Below are 20641 nucleotides of genomic sequence, written 5' to 3' on the forward strand. Positions count from 1 at the left end.
AACAAAAATCTATTAGTTCCTAGTCTTGGGTTAGAAGTGACTTGGGACTCAAACAATATTCTTGAGACCCAGATCTTATTCACCATTTTATAGCTCAGGATTTTCTTCTTGGTCCTCATAAAGGACTTGACTTGAAGCTGTGGAAAAAGGAAATGAACTTTTCTTATACCTCAAGCCAAAACCCAGAAATTATGTCTCAACTGGTTTTGCTGGAGTCATGTGACATCCTTGAATCAATAACTGTAGCTGAGGATGAATGATATGGAATTCATTGACTAATATGAGTCAATTAGGGCCCATCCTAAAGCTGTGATGAACCAATCTCATCCAAATTCCACATGGCTAGGAAGTGAGCGTATGCCTTTCCAGGCAACCTGATGCTCGGGAAAGTAATCACCATATGTGCTGACTTTAGAATCTAATCCTCACATAAAATGTGATTCCATAGGAAGCTGTGTTGAGCATACATATGATAATATCTTGTCTGCTCCCTTGTCTTTGCTGTAGCTGGATTTCTTACCTTATGTGAGGCCCAGAGGAGGATACAAAGAATAGTTTTAAAAAAGTAAAAAATAAACCGAGCTGCCCTCAAGGATTGATCTTCATAAAAGAAACAGAACAATTTGTGAGAATATAAAATTATGTGCTAAATTAAGTGGTGCAGATATTGAAACATCTTCAATTTCTGGCTTTGTCATACATTATGAATAAAATATTCAATTTCACTGTCTTACATTTCATAGGAATGTTTTTAAACGTTGGTGGGTTTCACAGTGCAATTGCAAAATCAGATTGGAAAGGATATAAAATAGCACAAATTTTAGAGATAAAGACCTAAGGTTAAGATGACTCATTTAAACTCTCAGATTATTATAGTAGACATTATAAATATCTACTTCTATGGAATATGGGGTAGGATTAAAAGAGGAGATGCATACAGCATACTGCCAAGCTCAAAACATATAATAAATAACCATTATTGTTATTACCACGATCTGTTCCTGGCAGTTTGATTTGGCATTCAAATAGTCTCTTCCATAAAGTCAATAAAGATCACATAAATAATAGTTTGACGATCATGATGAACCAGAGTTCTGGTACACACATACACACACACACGCACACACATTCTACTTCTCTGCAGCGTTGGCTGCAGACCTCACAGCTTATGGATCAACATGCTGGGAGTTGCAGCCTGCAAAGTCAACATTCAAGCAGAGGAAGGAGGATTGTTACCCCATGGCATTCTGCTTCATCTTTCCTTGGCCACACACATAATTTGTATGAGTAGGTGTTATCAACCCCTTAAATCAAGTATGACTCATTTCCTCCCCAATATATGAATCAAAAGAGAACAGAACATGACCAGACCCCCCAAGAACTAGTTGGGCAATGCCATTCTTCCAAAATTTAAGGAAATTCATGTTAAATGTTCAAGTGAATTGTAGGGAAGAAATTCTGCTTGAAGGAGTCACTCTGTCATTCTTTCAGAAACTGTTATGGAAGCTGTTAATGGCCAAAATTGAGAAAAATTTTAAATACTGAAGTAAAACAAGTCAATCAAAAAGGAAAAAACAAATGTAACCTGCAGGTCTCTTTCCTTATGAAGGGTCCTCCTGTCAACTCAGTTGTTCACAGATGTGATCTGCTTTCTTAGCAGTGTCTTCTCCTAGCATTTTTATGTCTGAATGTGATTTCTTTCTTTGCAAGCATTCTCAAAATAGACTCTTCTCTTCAATGTGTGCATGTACTTGTGGGGGTAGAAAGAGAAAGAGATGGAGAGAGTGAAAAGTAAATGGAGGCAGATGAGGGAAGGTCGCCCCCACAATTCTTCGGGCATACAAGGGTACACCAGGCTCACTAAATCCTGAGATGCCCATGCTTGTCTATCCACTTCTTCTGGCCATTCCTCTATGAGTCATGGCCAGAATCTCCACCCTTCTCTGCAGAAAAGTAGGAGACTGTTTTGGCTAGAATCAAATAGACACAGTCACTGCTGCAAAGTACAACACCTACTATGAGTTCTTTTGTGCTTGCTATCCCCAGAACAGCTCTTGAAATTTTGTCAATTTGTTCACAGAGGGAGGAGATATATCATCAAGAAAACGCATGGGATCTTGACAAATGTCTTTCTCGGTTGCGTGTCAGTGCTGAAAGAGCCATCTTTTTAAAGTGCTTGCTTTTCTTTCTTTCCTATTTTTAAATGTTTAAAGGTGCTCATCTGTACCTTCTCCTGGGCATTTTCCTTCTCATTTCCCTTCTATTTTAAGTAAATGTATTCTTCTAGAGGTTGGTATTACTCATGGAACAGTATTTGCAAAGGTGAGTTTCACTGGAGTTAACCATACCCCACTTAGCCCAGGGCCAGTTTGAACATGGGTCAAAGAGTCTGTCGGTGCCTCTGGATAGGAAACAAGAACATACCGAATGACTTATGAAGAGATTTCCTTGAGACAACTTTCTCCCCATCACTAACGTCTGTATCAGCTGCTGATTTTGAATTAGATTTCACTCAAAATGTTCAACCTAATGGGAGTGGGGAAAGGGATTGGGCAGCCAAGAGTATTTGAATGATTCTGCTACAGCCACCAAACTGTGCTAGGTGTTTACCAAGAAACTATCTCAAAAACTTCCTGGCAGTTCTCCTTAGGTGCTCACTCTTCTTTCCAGCCAGCTCTTCTTTGTTCAGTCTGTGCTTTCTCCCTGCATTTCTGTTCTTTCTCAATTCCTATTCATTCTTTATGCCCTTCTTAGTACCATCTCCTCTCTGAAACTTTTCCCTACCCTGTCACAGTCCATGGCAGAATGAATTGTTTCTTCCTATGAATTCCCATAGCTTTGTCCACATAGGTCCATCACAAAAACTTATCACACTATACCATAATTATTGTTTTATTTGCCTGTCGATCTCCCTGGAATCATTATTGGGATTTTCAAGGTCATTTATTTACTTATTTATTTGATACATCACTTATAACTTGTATAATCTCTGGCACACAAGTGCTAAATACATATTAAGTTTGAACTGCCTTTGGAGGCTTTGCTTTATTACTTTGGATGGGGCCACATTGTGTCTGAAATAAAAGAGCCTGCAACAAGAAATTCAGTGCTCTGCAACCTGCCTTCTCATACCATCAGTTGAATCTCTGCTGTTGCCATCCATCCCACCACCATTAAAACATTTCCTGGAATTTCCTACCTGATCATTCTTCCAATCCATCACTCCTTTGAGCAAAACACCAACAAATGCATTGTGTCTAACCATTTTATTTTCCAAATTATAAAATGCACACCATATCACTGAGCAATGTATCAACTTGTATTGGGAAGAAAGGCTTTTTTTTTCCTAATGAGCAACAATCATAGAACAGCTATGGTAGGGTCCATATATGGCTTTCTTCAGGAACTCTTGCTGGCAATCAGTTAGTCCTCCGTATGTAGTTAAATTTACTAAGACTTTTGATTTATTCTTTGAAGCAAATATTTAGAACAAGTCTTGAAGGTGAATGTTTCTCTTTTTTACTTCCCATCCCTGCATGTGAAGTAGCAAGGGTATGAAATAGTTCAGATGTCTGTCCCACTGACAATGCCTCTGTGACATCACTATTTCAGCCAGAGTTCTTTAGTTTGCAAAGAACAAAGGCCCACAAAGCTAGTTCAATTAACCTGGAACCTGTGGTATTATAAGGCTGCTCAGTAGGTTCTCATACAGATCCAAGAATAGGAATTGAGTACAGCTGACCCCGTGGGGACTAACTGGGAATTGTACTCCTCCTCTCTGCCCATCTAAATCATTCCATTTCTCTTTACTGATTATCTTCCTATTTACCGATAGTTCATAGAGCTCCTATTGCCATGCTCTGTGCCCTAACTCTACTTAAACTTTGTGTGCCATTGTAAACTGGCAACTTTTTCTGGGTCCCTAAGTAAAAACTCCCAAGATAGAGAGAGAGAGAGAGAGAGAGAGATAAAGAGAGAATGATGGGAATGGTTTTGATTGTCCCATATCATCTTTTTGAGCCACACAAGTACACAAGTCACATATCTATAGCCTCTCTTTCACTTTGGTTTATGTGTCTACCATTTTCTTGACTCAGCCAGGGCAAAGATGATGGAATCAATGTTAAATAAAACATAGGTATTTAGGGCAATTGATTCTGTTTCATAAAGGATGAAACATGTCTAGTAGAAAAGGCAATATAGAATATCTTCCCTCTAACAATTCTTAAGCCTGTGCTCTATTCCCAGAGCCAAGCTGTCTCTTGGTAGGCCTTTAAAAAAAAAATAAAAGTTTCAGTTCAAGGTATTTTACAGAGAAATATATGACTAAAATTAATTAATTAATTAATTAACAATTGAAATGAGTGAAAAGTTAGAATTTGTCTATGTACTATCACTTCTAATGAAAAATATTTCTGCTGGGCATGGTGGCTCATACCTGTAATCCCAGCACTTTGGGAGGCCAAGGCAGGTGGATCACTTGAGGCCAGGAGTTCAACACTGACCTGGCCAACATGGCAAAATCCCATCTCTGCTAAAAATACAATAATTAGTCAGGTGTGGTGGCAGGCGCCTGTCATCCCAGCTACTTGGGAGGCTGAGACATGAAAATTGCTTGAACCGGGAGGCAGAGGTTGCAGTGAGCCCAGATTGCACCACTGCACTCCAATCTGGGTAACAGAGTGAGACTCTTGTCTCAAAAAAAAAAAAAAATCTATTTGAGTTTCACTTTGTACCTGTTCAGGGAGTTTTAACACACTTTTGTTAGTTTTAGTGGGCACAGAATGATCTCTGGAATCCAAAGGAGTAGGTTTCACTCCATTTTTACTATTATTCACTATAAAGCTTTGGCAGAACTTTCTGATCATGTAAAACTTTCCTTATTTGTAAAATTGGAATATGAATAATAACTGTTCATTAAAAATTTATTATGTATTAACTATTATGCTATAAGATTTACATATGCTACCTTATTTAATCTTCATAAATATCATAGTAGCTTAACCCCAGTTTATACAAAGAGAAGATAATAATAATTGCATTTATCCCAAGCATCTATTGAAGGGCTCTTTATGCTTGAGGGAGATACTACTACCTTCATCTAACAGATTAGGTGGCTGAGGAACTAAATGGGTAATTGTCTGCCCAAGCACACACAGCTCATAAGTGACAGAATAAATTCCTATTCCAATCTCTTTCCAAAGCTTCTGTTCTTAACCAGAATACATCACTATCCTAAAATAACCTGCTGCTGCACTTCCTCACATTCGTTGAGCAGAACCAGTGAGACTGTAAAAGTGAAAATGTTTGGATGCAGTAAGTGTCTATGTTAGGGATGAGACATGTATGGCATCTGTGTCACCAATCCCTCTCTGTCCACTGACAGCACTGCTAATTGCAGGGGTCAACAAACTCTGGCCCAGCGGTGGGCCAAAGCCTGCAGACTGTTTTTGTAAAGGAAGGTTTTTGGGACACAGCCACACCATTTCATTTATGTATTGTCTTGGCTGCTTTTGGACCAAAAACAGAAAAATCGAGCAGTTGCAACAGAGATCATATGGCTTGCAAAGCCTAAAATATTTACTATCTGGCCCTATACAGAAAAAGTTTGCCAACCTCTGGATTAGAGCATAATTATCTGGTAACTAAGACACAGTTTCAGATTTGTTATCAACAAATCTGGAGCAATTTTGCTCCTGGTACCCATTACCGGTTGACTGAAATTGACAAGGAAATAAACCTACTGAATATTCCTGTGATCTAAAAATGTTTATTATTACTACTAAATCAAATAGAGAAATGAATGGAATCATTGATAAATCAATGGACTCAAGTAAGATAATAGGAATACCTAGTCACATTTGGAAATTCAGATTTCCTTTTACCTGGATTTCTCCTTCTAAACCTTGAAGTGAAAAGACAATGGGAATCACTCAGTGTTTCTGACTCAGGGGCAGAAAGGGGGCAGAGTGGAGAGAATACTGGCAAACTACATTCTTATCCCATTGTTTCTGGAGATCCTATCCTATGTGGCCTTAGCAGGCTTCCATATCACAGTATGACTAACTGCCACCTAAATGAACGAAATCTGATTCACCACATACTTGAATACGGGAGGAAAAATGTGGATGAAAAAGAGCTATCTGAAAACCTTCAGGAGAAAGTAGAGTATAGAGAGTGAAGGGGGTGGAGTGGGCTGTGTTGCCTATTCTGGTACATTCAGAAATTCTATTCCAAGTCAATTTTAAATTTCAGTATCTTGTTCTTAAATGCCAGGCACAAAATGGCCACAGCACAGCTATCTTCACCTTGGGAGGGACAACGTTTTTAAACGTATGCCTTCAGCCATGTACAGAGCGAGCTGAAGGGCCACAGTGCAGCCTATGTAGAACAGTGTCTAGTAGCTTATCCAAAAGGAATATTGTGCATGCAGTTTTCCAAGACACCCACTCCTCAGAGCTAATGCCAGTGAGTTAATCAACTACTTTTCTGCCTGCACAACTGTGATACCTAAAGCTGCTAGGAACATCATTTTTAGACATTCGTAGGAGGGATTCTTTTTTGTAATTCTACATTTCTTTAACTCCTACCACATGTCTAGGCTTGCCTTCCAGAGACACACATTGCTACCTTTTCAGAGCACTTTTTTTTTCTTTTTTTAATCATGGACTAAGGAGCCCTCCTACAGCTGATTGCAGTAAATGCTAAAACAGCAAACAATTTCACTGGAAGGACATAAAATGACCTGCATGCAGGTCCTGTTAGGCACCCTAGAATGAAGCCTATCATGCTCCTTTCCTTCAAACCTCCTTTTGCTCTTGCCTCCCCAGGAACCTTGACTCCCCACAAGCACCCAAACTAAAACAAAAGGGGTAGTCAGCTCTTGACACCTTTTGATTGAATGTATGCTATATGCCAAAGCCTAGAACAATGGTAGTAAACAAGGAAGGAATTCAGTGATCAAGAGTACAATATTCTGATGGCTTAGTGAGACAGATAAATAAAACATTCAAAAGAATGGATCATGTGCTGATAGAGGCAAAGAATCATACAGAGAAGAAGGGATGTCAGGGAAGGCTTCCAAGAATAAGATATATTTAAATTGAAGTATAAAAACATGAACAAGACTTAGCCAAGAAAAGATAGTGGGAAAAAAACTGTTCCAGGCCCAAGAAACAGCATATACAAAGACCTGGAAAAGACAGAAAGCATTTTGCAACTGCAGGAACACAGGTAGGATTAGTTATGAGATTAGGCACATAAGCTTGGTGGTCAGAATGATCTAGATCTGGATCTCAATTCTGTGACTTTAAGCAAGTTATATAACCTTTCTATGGCTCATACTTTTCATCTGTAAAGTAGAGACCATAACAGTACTTTTCCTGTGGAGTTACTGAAAGGATTAAATACACATAATTTAAGTGGCAAAAATATTAGGCAATCAAAAACTGTCAGCTTATTATATTACTATTGTATTATATTTTATTATTTATATTATTGTTACTATTATTTTTAATATCAAAAAGCTTACTTTTAAACTTTTTTATACCAATTTTTAAAACATCTCAACTGAAAAGAAAAAACTACCCACTCTCCTGGAATTTTATAAAAATTAAATAAAGCAATGCTTGTCTCAAAGTAAAAATAAAAAATAGATAAGTATTAGGAATGCTTTCAGCTACAAATAATGGAAGACCTTCTGGCAGAATCAATATAAAAACAAAAAATGGGGGTATTTTTCTTACATAAAAATAAACAGAGATAGGTGCTTGCTGGTATTGATTTAGAAGGTTGATGCTGTTTGGGCTGACATTCTGAAATTTTCTTGAAATTTCCATTCTTATTCCTTCTTTAAGGGCAGAAAGGTATGATATATTTTCTCACCCATTATAAGGATCATGGCCTACATACCTTCTACATAAAAGATGGGTTAACAAGAGAAGAGCATAACAAACTTAATCAAAGCTTTATGTGACGTGGGAGCCTTCAAAAACGAACACCCAAAGACCCAGGGAAAGCTATCTATTTTTATGCTTAGGTTCAATGAAGAATAAATGGCTGTATAGAAATGTGATTGGACAAAAGGTATAATATAAAGGGTAATAGACTGGTAAGGGAGGGGAGGCCCAGTAAAGCTTGCCTGTTCAGATTGTCCTTGGTTTCCGTGTAGCATTCTTTCCTCCCAAGTATGGGGCAAGAGCCCTCTGAAATCAGAGTCTTCAAGAGAAAAATTAAAAGAATGACTTTCTAGGTTTTATGGCTTGCTTTGGAGGAGAAATTTGGTTGGTGTGTTGTCTCCTCTGCCATTAAACCAGACTCCCAGTCTCAAGAATAGATCAGTCCAGTTGAACAGTTAACAGTTGTATCTCATTTCAGGAGGCAATGTTGTAGGTGAGCTTTCACCAACATTAGGCTTTTATATAGTGTAAGCAATCAAGTATTCAATATGATGCATTTTTATAGAAACAAAGTAAAAACAAAGGTTAACAGAACAAACTAAACTCAATTTTTGAGTCCAGAGGGCACCCGGTCAAGATTTCTAGATGTTAGTCTCAGAGAAGCTGCAGCTTAAGCAAGGGCAGGCAGTGATAATTTGAACACATTTTCCTGGTTTACTGTTTGCATGGGGTGGCCCAGTGAACTTCCTGAATAGTCTATATAGCAACAGGCTTGAAGGTTGTTCATACACAAGTTGTTGTGGTAATTTCTCTGAAATCTATATAAAGTGATCCAGCTTCAGTTTGCTAGGCTTCAGGAAAAGAACAGTTTTTTTGTTTTTGTATTTTTTTCAATGATTCCAAGCCAGAAAGTGGGAGAAAAATTAGTATTAATTATTTGAAGACTTGCAGCCAGAAATGGGAGGAAATTAGAAAATTCAAGAATGCAGTCCAGGTTTTAGGTAACTGACAAACCTTCAGAAACAATGAGCTAGAATCTAATAACAGGTACACTATAATTTTCTTCTGAAACAGAATTTTTTCATACAGTCACTCCCATTTCTACCAAAAATAAATCAGAGTAAGACTGATTTGTTTGCAAAATTGGTTTAGTTTCATTAAACTTGACCTGCTTGTTTTAAAAAGTGCAGCAAGAATAGTGATTGACCAATAAGCTCTCTTTACATTTGCTTTGCTGGTACTTCTTATAAGAAATCTCACTGAGGAAGCCAAGTCAAGAACTCACCATCAAAATTAACCCGTAGGACCTATAAATTTGGAAAAATTTATTTCTGCTTGAGGTCCCCAAAATATCCTGAGGTTTCTTGGTCTGTTAGGAAGTGAAATTCTTTACCTACTTGAAGGGTAACTGTGTGGACCATATATTTAAGGTAGCAAGCTAGTTTTTCCAAGGAGTTCTTTACTGGCTCTATAAAATCAACCCTAGTTTCTTAAAGTTGTCTGATCACAAATGAAAATAAGGCATTCCAAAAAAGTTTTGGTAAGAAGACCAATATTTCTATTTGTATCCTGTTATAAGGATAACAGATTTGTATTGAATTTATGCGAATAACTATATCGCCACAAAAATAAGAATAATCAGGCCAGGTACAGCGGCTCATGCCTGTAATCCCAGCACTTTGAAAGGCCAAGGTGGGCAGATCACTTGAAGCCAGGCAAAATCCCATCTCTACTAAAAGTACAAAAATTAGGCAGGTGTGGTGGCAGGTGCCTGTAATCCCAGCTACTTGGGAAGTTGAGGCACGAGAATCACTTGAACCCAGGAGGCAGAGGTTGTAGTAAGCCAAGATAATGCGCTGAACTCGAGCCTGGGCAACAGAGAGTGAGACTCTGTCTCAAAAAAAAGACAAAAAAAGAAAAAAGAATAAGAATACTCATAAATAATATTTTTAAATTCTGAAGGAATCAGACAAGGGAAAAAAATAAATTTTTGTATTTTTGTTCATAAAATTATAGTTTACCAAATGACTGTAAGCTATAGATAGCTTAAACAAAAATAAATTTCTTAAATCTGAATAATAAAACATATTAAAACAACAAAATTTCAAAGAAAATGTCATAAAAACATTTTTTTTTTCTTTTCTGAGACAGGGTCTCACCTTGTCAGCCAGGCTGCATTGGCATGATCCCAGTTCACTGCAACTTCCACCTGCTGGATTCAAGTGATTCTCATGCCTCAGCCACCCGAGTAGCTGTGATTACAGGTGCATGTCACCATACCTGACTAATTTTTGTATTTTTCATAGAGGTAGGTTTTCACCATGTTGGTCAGGCTGATCTTGACTCCTGGCCTCAAGCGACCCATCTGCATCAGCCTCCCAAAGTGCTGGGATTATAGGCATGAGCCACTGTGCCCTGCCAAAAACATACTTATCAGTTAATTTAATTCCATGTAATTAATTATTGTTCTGTTTGATTTTGGTTAGCAGTTTTATGAAGCCATCAGTTTCTTCATTAGAGTACTGAAAATTCTTACCCAGTCCAATTCTTTAAGTTATCAGAAACCTATATTCAAGAGTACTTTAGAGTCTTTTTCATGAGTCTTCCTGAAGAGGCAAGTTTGGACTATAGCTGACTGAAAGTGCTTTTAGAGAAGAAGGAAAACAATAACCATCTATGAATGACAAAGAATGACCATGTACAAAATCAGGTGAGAGACTTCATTATAAAAATGATGCAACTTACAAAAACTTTTGGTTATTTCTGTGGTATACGGTATTTTAAAATAATAATCAAAATTATGACTAACAGATTTCTAGGAATCCTATATAATTTTGGGGACACTCTATCAAAAACATACTTAGATGTTGTTAATATTAACATATATATAAGTTTAAAAGGTTTAGCAACACTTATAATATTATTTGACAATGCATCCCGTATAATTTAACATATCAGATAAGACTTATTAGTTTAATATCTCTTTTTTATAAAGTGAGAGACACATCCTTTTAGCTTTCCAGGGACCCAACTGAAAAATTCCACAGTTAATTCAAAGTCAAACAGAGTTAATTTAGGATTTGACTTTGGGAAGTTTGTCAAAAATGTCAAATGGTTTAAAACATGTGATTAAATATGAGCTTGGCTATCTATTCAAAAAGACAATAACATATTTTAAAGGCAAATGCAAGAGGTTACATATTGTGAACAACAACCTAGCTCTTTTAATACTGAGAAGATTCACTTTTTATTAACAAAAATAAAAATAATCAAGGCCGGGTGTGGTGGCTCATGCCTCTAATTCCAACATTTTGGGAGGCTGAGGTGTGCAAATCACTTGATCCCAGGAGTTCAAGACTAGCCTGGGCAACATGGTAAAACTCCATTTCTACAAAAACTACAAAAAATTAGTCAGACATGGTGGCATGCACTTGTGGTCCCAGGTTGGGACTTGGAGGCTGAGATGAAAGGATTAATTAAGCCCAGAAGGCGGAGGTTGCAGTGAGCTGAGATCATACCACTGCACCCCAGGCTGGGTGACAAAGTGAAATCCTGCCTCAAAAAAAAAAAAAAAAAAAAATTATCAAAGACCTAATAACATAAAGATAAAACATAAGAAATTATCTTTTTTTTTTTGAGACAAAGTTTTGCTCTTGCTGACCAGGCTGGAGTACAATGGGGAGATCTCGGCTCACCACAACCTCCACCTTCTGGGTTCAAGTGATTCTCCTGCCTCACCCTCCCGAGTTCCTGAGTAGCTGGGATTACAGCTTTGCGCCACCACACCCGGCTAATTTTGTATTTTTAGGAGAGACACGGTTTCTCCATGTTGGTCAGGCTGGTCTCAAACTCTTGACCTCAGGTGATCCACCCACCTGGACCTCCCAAAGTGCTGGGATTATAGGTGTGAGTCACCATGCCCGGCCTAGAAATTATCTTGATAAAACACAAAATATTTGTTTCCTAACAAGTTATTTAAAAGGAAAAAAAAAAAAAAGTCACATTCTCAGACCAATACTCCAAGAAAACTTCATGATTTTAAACTAAGAAAAAGAAATTCTATTTAGATCAGTGTAAAATAGCCAACTTTAAAAAAACCTTATAAATAAATTTATCCAATCTCAGTCAAGGTAAAATTTTTACAAGCCTTTTATAACTTTTTGTTATATTCATAAGCTTTTTTAAAAAAATAAAATTTGTGCCTTTCTTTATCAAAAACATCTTATTTTCCTCAGAGTTGTTTCTCTATACAGTCATATCTCATTTTGTTGCTCTTCATTTTATTGTGCTTTGCAGATATTACATTTGTTAATAAATTGACAGTTTGTGGCACTTCTAAGTTGAGTGAGTCTATTTGCATCATTTTTTCAATAGCATGTGCTCACTTTGTTTTTGTTAGCATTTTTGTTAGCAATGAAGTATTTTTAAACTAAGGTATGTACAATTTCTTTTTCAACATAATGCTGTTGAACACTTAATGGACTACAGTCGAGTATAAATATGACTTTTATATGCACTAGTGATACGACTCCGATGACTGGAGGAACACCAGCGTCCTTAGCATCATGCCGATTTTGATAAAATGACACAGATGCACATGGAGTGGTTTTAAGGAGCGGGAAGTTTAATAGACAAGAAAGAAGGAAGAAACTCCCCCATACAGAGACAGAGGGAGGGGGTCTCCCAAGCCAACAGAGGAAACTCCCGTGTGCAACAGAAAAGTGGCTGCTTGTATGAGGAGGCTGGAGGAGGTGGTGTCTGATTTGCATAGGGCTCAGGGGCTGCTTTAACCAGGCAGGTCATTCACATTCACGGAGCTGTGAAAAACTTAGCCCTCCCACCCTAGTCTTTTAATATGCAAATGCAGGGCACCCTGATGTTCTACACACGTGGGGATATGTGGGGGCAGCCATGTTGCCTGGCACATGTTGGGGCAAGGAAGAAGATGGCAGGAAGTGCCATGTTTTGGTGGACCCAGTTTCTAAGGGGCTCATTTGCATATCAAAGCTTGCTGACGGAGCTTTAAGAACCAGGGCTTTCCTGCTAGGGAAAAATGTTTCTGGAGCTGCTTAAAAGAAACAAAAACTTCCCAAAGACCCCCTTTCCTCTTTGTTTGCTTAAAATAATTTCTTAATAACTCCTATTACCCTGGGAAATCAAAAGTATGTACGACTTACTTTATTGCAATGATCTGGAACCAAACCTGAAACATCTCCAAGGTATGCTTGTAATTTCTAGTAGCTTAATAACATATGTTAATTATAATCTTTAACTCTAGTAACCTTAATTTCAAATGAAAACTAGCAAGTATTGTAAATTGGCTTACATCAGCATTTACCATTTTATAATTTCCAGAAAGATATTTCCTCAATTTTTCATGCTTATTACCAGGCTCAGATATATGTAGTTCTCTATGCCATATAAAAACAGGATGCTAAAATATTTAAACCTAAACTTATTCTTAGTACTTAATGTTTTAGTATTTTACCTTACTGAGGCATGTAGTAAGTACATATTACTTAATCTCACATTAAGGTTTTAAGTTACCAAAAAAGATTTTTGAAGCTATTCTTAAGGAGATATATGTTATAAAGCATAATTATATTGAAAATTTTACTTATAGACTTTTATCTCACATTCATCTAATTCATTCATCTTTAAGAATTATGCTTGAAATGCTTATGAAAATTTTATGATACATTAAATAAAGCCAACCATTATCTTATCTTTTTTGCTGACAAATCAGAGAAGTATCAAAAAATCAGACACAAAGAAACTAAAAAGTTAAACATGTTCTCTCCTCTTATTTATTTATTTATTTTTTGCAACTGACATGCATCAAGCAATTCCTTTTTTACTGTGCATTTTGCTTTTAGGCTAGAGTTCTAGTTTTATAACCTTTGAACATCTAACAGAGACAATATAAACCTGTCTGTACAGAAAACCCAGGCAAAAATGTGTGTGTGTATTAGATGTAATGATATAAACATACAGACAGAAGCAGATTTTACAGTTTCTATTCTATAACTTTTAGACACATGCCAGGTTCGATAATTTAAAGCTCACTAGCTGGATCTGTAAATTGGGTTAGGTAAGGTTATCTACTCAGATGGCTACAGCTTTTTATCAATTCTTCTGGAGAAGGCTTTTAAAATTTTTCATTTGACCAGTTTCCAAACAGTTTTTTTTCCCTCTTTCCTATGAAAGTCATCTCCCTGAAGTTTGTATTGCAAAAGGTAACTATCAAGTTCTAGAGAAAACTGTAGAAAATTTACATATCAAAGGCACAGAGAAAGCCTACTATCAGAGACCAATCTTATGGAGGCTACGAACTAGATTGTAAGCTGGTGACTGAGGAGTCATCTTACAGCTGTTTGAATGTCTCCAAAGACCCATCTGAGTGGACGAGTTATCCATTTCTGTCACAACTGAATTTGTTGCATTTTTCTCTAATTTTGTCCGAGTTCTCACTGGAGAGTGTTTACAGACATTCTCTAGTGAGAGAGATGGGCTTATCAAGACAGCCTATGGTAGGCTCTACTCTATGGTAGAGCCCTGACTGGGAGGATAATTAGGCTCAGGCATGTCAATTAAGTGAGACACAGAGGAAGTTCAAAATGAATGCTGAGGTAACTTAAAATTGTGGGAATTTACTACAGGATTTTACAAGGACATACACAGATGGACCTAGGAGAAGGTTTAGGAGCCTAACAAAAATCTGGCCACAAAAACCAGAGTCCTTCTAAGAAGGTTTTAGAGGAGCCAGTTTAAGAAGATTTTAAGTCCCCTTCCCCACCCCCCTAAAAAACCAATGATATTCTACATTCTCCTCAGCAAAAAAATCATGCCAGCAAAAAAGAAAACAGAAGGACCGAGCATAATAGTTAGCAGGGATTCAACAAGAGGAGTTTCAGTCAACTAAGTCCCCATGGAAGAAGCAATATCCAATAGCGAGAAGAGAGAGGCCTTAAAAAAAAAGGAAAGCCTAAATATCAGCTTTCAATTAATCAGACTTCTGACCACAGAGCTCTTTGAAGAAAAAAAACAAAACAAAAAACTTTTCGAATCTGTTATTTTCAGATTTCAGCCAGAACAAACAGCGACTGCTTGAACTACTTATGGCTTTTTTTTTTTTTTTATTCTTTTAAACTGAGGCTCCTACCAAGTGACTCAGAACCAAAATCAGTAAGTCTTTTTTGACTTAACCAAGGATGAATGAGATGTCCTGAAAAGAGGGTGCAAAAAAATGTAGTCCTCCCAAGATCCAGAATCATCCCCCAAAGATAGTCGAAAGAAAGAAAGACCTTTGTTGCCACAGAACTAAGCAATGAAGGCTGAGACCAAAAGAAAAACAAACAAACAAACGAACAAAAAACACACCCCTTACTAATTGAAACCTCTAATAAGACAAATTCCCCTGAGAGCTGGCACTACATGCAAAAAAGACATTCAGACTCTCAGCCTATTTAGACTGGCTGCCTGATGTAAGCTGATACTTGCACCCTCCAGCTGGCAGAGACCAGAGAGAATATTCTCACTGATCATAAAACCAAACCTTCAGGACACAGAACTAGACAAACAGGAAAGAAATGGCTGTCTCTGGAAAGGAAAAGACCAATAACAAATATGTATTTCCAAACCAAATTTACAGGAAAGACACAATCCAAACAAATGATTTCTTCCTGCTAATCTGAATTTGGGAAGGAAGGGATAAAAAGAAATGCTTACCTTCCATTCTTAACTGGTCACTATAGGCAGAGATCCAGGAGAGGTGACCTTGGCTAAAAAAAAAAAAAAAAAAAAAAAAAAAAAATGTGTTCTGTTGTCGTTGTTGTTGATTTTTTGTCAGTTGTCCCAAGCTCTGCTGTGAGTCAGGTGTTTCAATGACCCCACATTGGGTACCAGAAACTGTAGGGGCAGGAAAAGGGTGTGAAAACTTGATATTGTAGGAGGATCAAACGTAGCACTCACTCACCCATCGTAAGTGCTGTGTTTGATCCTCCTATAATAAAAGATAGGTTAGCAAGAGAAAAGCATGACAAATTTGTTTAATCAAAGTTTTATGTGACACAGGAACCTTCAGAAATGAAGACCAAAGGACCCAGGGAAAACTATTTTTTTTTTTTTTTTTTTTTTTTTTTTGAGCTAGAGTTTCTCTCCTGTTGTCCAGGCTGGAGTGCAGTGGCGGGATCTCGGCTCACCGCAACTTCCGCCTCCCAGGTTTAAGCGATTCTCCTGCCTCAGCCTCCCGAGTTGCTGGGATTACAGGCATGGGCCACCACGCCCGGTTAATTTTGTATTTTTAATGGAGACAAGGTTTCTCCATGTTAGGCTGGTCTCGAACTCCCGACCTCAGGTGATCCACCCGTCTCTGCCTCCCAAAGTGCTGGGATTACAGGCGTGAGCCACTGAGCCTGGCGAAAACTGTCTATTTTTATGCTTAGGTTTGATAAAGAGTGGACATCCATGTTGAAATGTGATTAGACGAAAAAAGGTGATTGAGTGGTAAAAGACTGAGAGGAAAACCTAGTAAGCCCTGTCTGTTCAGATTCTTCTGGGTTTCTGTAGAATTCCTTTCTTCCAGATATGGGTCAGGACCCCTCTAAAATGAGGTTCTTTAAGGGAGAAAAGAGTGACCTTTCTAAGCTTTATGGCTTGCTTTGGGGAAAGGGTTCTAGTTTCTATGACCCACCTTAGGCAAGAGAATTCTACCACTCACTACAGGAGAGAAAGAGAGCAGAAGGTCAGAGAGAGATTTCGCTTTTTTTTTTTTTTTTTTTTTTTGAGACAGAGTCTCGCTGTGTCACCCAGGCTGGAGCGCAGTGGCATTGGCTCACTGCAAGCTCCACCTCCCGAGTTCACGCCATTCTCCTGCCTCAGCCTCCCGAGTAGCTGGGACTACAGGCACCCGCCACCAAGCCCAGCTAATTTTTTGTATTTTTAGTAGGACAGGGTTTCACTGTGTTAGCCGGGATGGTCTCGATCTCCTGACCTTGTGATCCACCCACCTCGGCCTCCCCAAGTGCTGGGATTACAGGTGTGAGCCACCGCGACCGGCCAAGATTTTGCTTTTAAGGCCTTCCCATCTCCTTTAGTTCTAAGTACTCAGCATGCCAAAGTGCCATACTTTGGGATATCATTTTCTGAGCCCCAACACTTGGGTCACATATGGTAGCTTCAGTTCCTGACATTAGATCCACATTCAAGGAAAGAAAAATGAGACAGGGATGATACCAGGCAGATGTGTCCCCTTTTAATAGGAAAGCAAAACCTTCCCCAAACATTCAGGAGACTTCCATCTACCACGTGTTAAGCACAGCTGCACACAGAACCAAGCAATGAAGCTATGTGGCTACTGTTGGCTCAAGGGAAACTGAAATATGAGCATCTATCTGGGCACATTGCTCCCCAATCTGGAGTTTTGTCAGCAAAGAAGGAGTGAATGAATATTAAGTAAGCAATCAACAATATCTGCCACAGTATTATTTACTGAATCTTCCATGTGCCAAGTTCTGCACTGAGATCTTTATATAAATTACTTCATTTACTCCTCACATTTAATACAATAAGGCTTTTTAAAATTAGTAATGATTTTTAAAAAATAGATAAGGAGATAGTTGCACAAAAAGAAAATGTAAGTTACACACACTCACACACACTCATAGGACCTCTGAAAAATTCACTTATACCTATGAGCTATTGTTGTGACTAGAATATAGCATATGAGATCACATGCTTTACCCTTCCTCTGAAATTTCACCCCACAACTGTGGCACTCAACATTTTACAAGTGCTTGTGTTAAACACTATACCTATCTAAAACATTGCCCGACTCCCCACCTCGACCGGGCTTCTTGGGTTAGAGATTATAACTTACATTTCTTAATGTTCTCCTCTCCATCAATGACTCGCTCTTCGTCAACCAAAAGAGAATGCTGCTAATCAAGGAAAAACAACTCGAGTGTGTTTTTAAATTCAAAAGGCCTGAAGTCCTGCTTTCCTAGGCATAGGGTCTGCTCTTCAGCAGCTTCAGCTGTACTGGAGCAAAAAGGAACCGTAGGCAGGGGATTCATGGCTGGAGACAGACTTCACAGCTACCCTCTATTCTCAGCTAATTAGCATCTTCAACTCCTCTCTTGCCCATCTCCTTAGGTTCCTCTCATTATTGCTTTGAGAGTTTAAAATCAGAAGAATACTGTATTTTCTATTATAAACAGCATAATAGGAACACATGACTTCAATGTCTTGGCCTAAGGCCTATGAGGCTTGGAATGTGTATCATCACCAAACATCAATAATTTAAGATCTATTTCAGTATAGAATACTGCAAGTATATCATGCTATGCTGTAAATATAACACATTTATAACTACAACTCTTGGAGCCCTAAGCATGTGCCTAGACCTAATACAGATCCAGCAGTGGGTCCACTGAAAAAAATTAGATAGTATCTCTGTGTCTCTGTTTTTCATTAAACATTATGCTTGAGAATAATTTAAGCTCAGTCAGTGTCACAGAGTCGATACTATTTATTTGCTGAAAGTTACTTTAAAAAAAATCCATGTCTACAGAGGTCCATCGGCATTGCCACTTTGCATTGGAACATGTGGTCAAGCAATTAGTACCAGTTCTCAGTTGGTGTCCTTGTCTTAATGACCTACAAGTATAGACAACTTCTTTAGTGAGGAGGCTCCAGGAAGAATTCTGCTCTCGGATAGTAACTTGACAATCAAACCTGAGAATTATTAGGAGAGAGAATAGCCAAAGCAGAAAGGAAATGGGACAGGTTTGTATTGTAATTAAAATACAAGAATTGGATACATGTGGATTTGAATCCTAATACATATGCACTAGCTGTGTGAATTGGGGAACGCTACTTAATCTCTTGAGTCTCATAGTTTTCATCTGTAAACAGGAAGGATGTGATACAAATATCTGACAGAAGAGAATTTAAGTTAATATACGCAGTGCCTGTTTAGGCACCACAATTAGGCGTTCTATAAATCACACTATTATTTACATGAGACACACAGGGTAAAAGAATTAACGGAGCATATTGTTTATCATAGGAATCTGATCCCAGAGGGGCCAGTAGAACCAAGGAAAAACTTTTCTTACTAAAGATACTTTCCTCCAAGCTTGCTTTATCTTATGCCTTGCTATTCTGCCTCCTTAGCTAGAGTGGCTATTCTGAAATATCCATGTGCTGGCTCCATACTATCCTACCGATAGCTGTCTGTCACAGCCCTCATGCCCACTAGCTCTGTGAAACTTTTGGTTCCAAGGTAAAAGATAACAATTCCAGCCACGAATTTTTTTTTTTTTTTTTTCTGCACTGTTGGTGAAACGGATCAGAGGGATCAGCTGCGTGCCTCTCCCACTGTGACGAACAAGACCAGTACATTGCCTATTTGAAGAAGATCAGCATATTTGAAGGAGTCAGAGCCTCTTAGGTCTGCTTTTAAGAAAACAAAGTGTTTTCTACCATTATAGGTAGGCCCTGAACAAACAGTCTTACGTGCTAACAATGCAGCTTGAATAGATTGGCTCTAAGTTGGGGTAGGGGTGTTTTCCATGATCCTCATAAGTTTGTGGGTGTTTTCTGTGACCCTCATAAGTTTGTAGGTGAGACAGACTCCTGTAACAAAAGACAGATTAACAGGAGAAAAACAAGTAGGTTTACAAATACATGCAGTGTACTTCACATAGAAGAAACTTCAATGAAAGGTGACTCAAAGCACTGCCTTAAAACCCTGGCTTATATAGGACCTTCAACAAAGAACAGTAACTTTTAGAGAAGTAACAGGACAAAGGAAAGCAGAGGTGGGAAACTGTGGGAAGGTAAATTTATGAAAATAAACTAATAGAGCAAGGCTTGTTTGCATATTCCTCTGGTGCCATCTCTGAGCTGATAAGAACTGTCTCCAGTAAAAAAGAATTTCTACCCTATCTTTAGGCAGAAAAGGAGGCTAGAGAGAGCTTCTCTCTCTTTGCTGCTTCTTAATTGCCTTTAGTTAAAAAATTAGAGGTTACCTTCTCTATGTTAAAGAGATATATTCTGGGGTGACATATTCTAGTTTCCTTCACTGGGACTGAACCCCCAAGTCTGGTACAATGGGACTGAATAGAACAAGGTGAAACTGTCTGATGAAATAAGATCATGCTGTATTCTGTTTCATTGGCCCATGTGTCTGTTTTTGTACCAATACAAGGCTGTTTTGGTTACTGTAGCCATGTAGTGTAGTTTGAAGTTGGGTACTGTGATGCCTCCAGCTTTGTTCTTTTCGCTTAAGATTACCTTGGCTATTCAGCCTCTTTATTGATTCTATATGAATTTTAAAATAGTTTTATCTAGTTCTTTGAAGAATGTCAATAGTAGTTTAATAGAAATAGCATTGAATCTATAAATTGTTTTGGGCAGTATGGCCATTTTCCTGATACTAATTCTTCCTATCCATGATCATGGAATGTTTTTCCATTTGTTTTTGTCATCTCTGATTTCTTTGAGCAGTGGTTTGTTGTTCTCCTTGGAGACATCTTTCACCTCCCTAGTTATCTATATTCCTAGGCATTTTATTTGTGGGAATTGTGAATGGGAGTTCATTCCAGATTTGGCTCTCAGCTTGACTGTTATTTGTGTTCTATTTTGAAGACACATGCATGTGTATGTTCACTGCAGCACTACTCATAATAGCAAAGACATGGAGTCAACCTGAGTGTCTATCAATAATAGACCTGGTAAAG

The 20641-nt window shown here is 38.1% G+C and overlaps 1 long non-coding RNA gene across 1 annotated transcript in view; it reads right to left on the minus strand.

Annotated features, from left to right (window-relative positions):
* Positions 1–19551, minus strand: part of LOC115900676 — a 94916-nt gene extending 75365 nt beyond the window's left edge. Inside the window, exons 1-2 of the long non-coding RNA XR_004060336.1 lie at positions 19416–19551; positions 15627–15674 (exon numbers count right to left, since the gene is read on the minus strand). This is a non-coding gene — a long non-coding RNA (uncharacterized LOC115900676). The remainder of the gene's footprint in view (positions 1–15626; positions 15675–19415) is intronic.
* Between the last annotated feature and the right edge of the window lie 1090 nt (positions 19552–20641).

Source organism: Rhinopithecus roxellana, chromosome 12, assembly GCF_007565055.1.
Source record: "Rhinopithecus roxellana isolate Shanxi Qingling chromosome 12, ASM756505v1, whole genome shotgun sequence".
NCBI lineage: Eukaryota > Metazoa > Chordata > Mammalia > Primates > Cercopithecidae > Rhinopithecus > Rhinopithecus roxellana.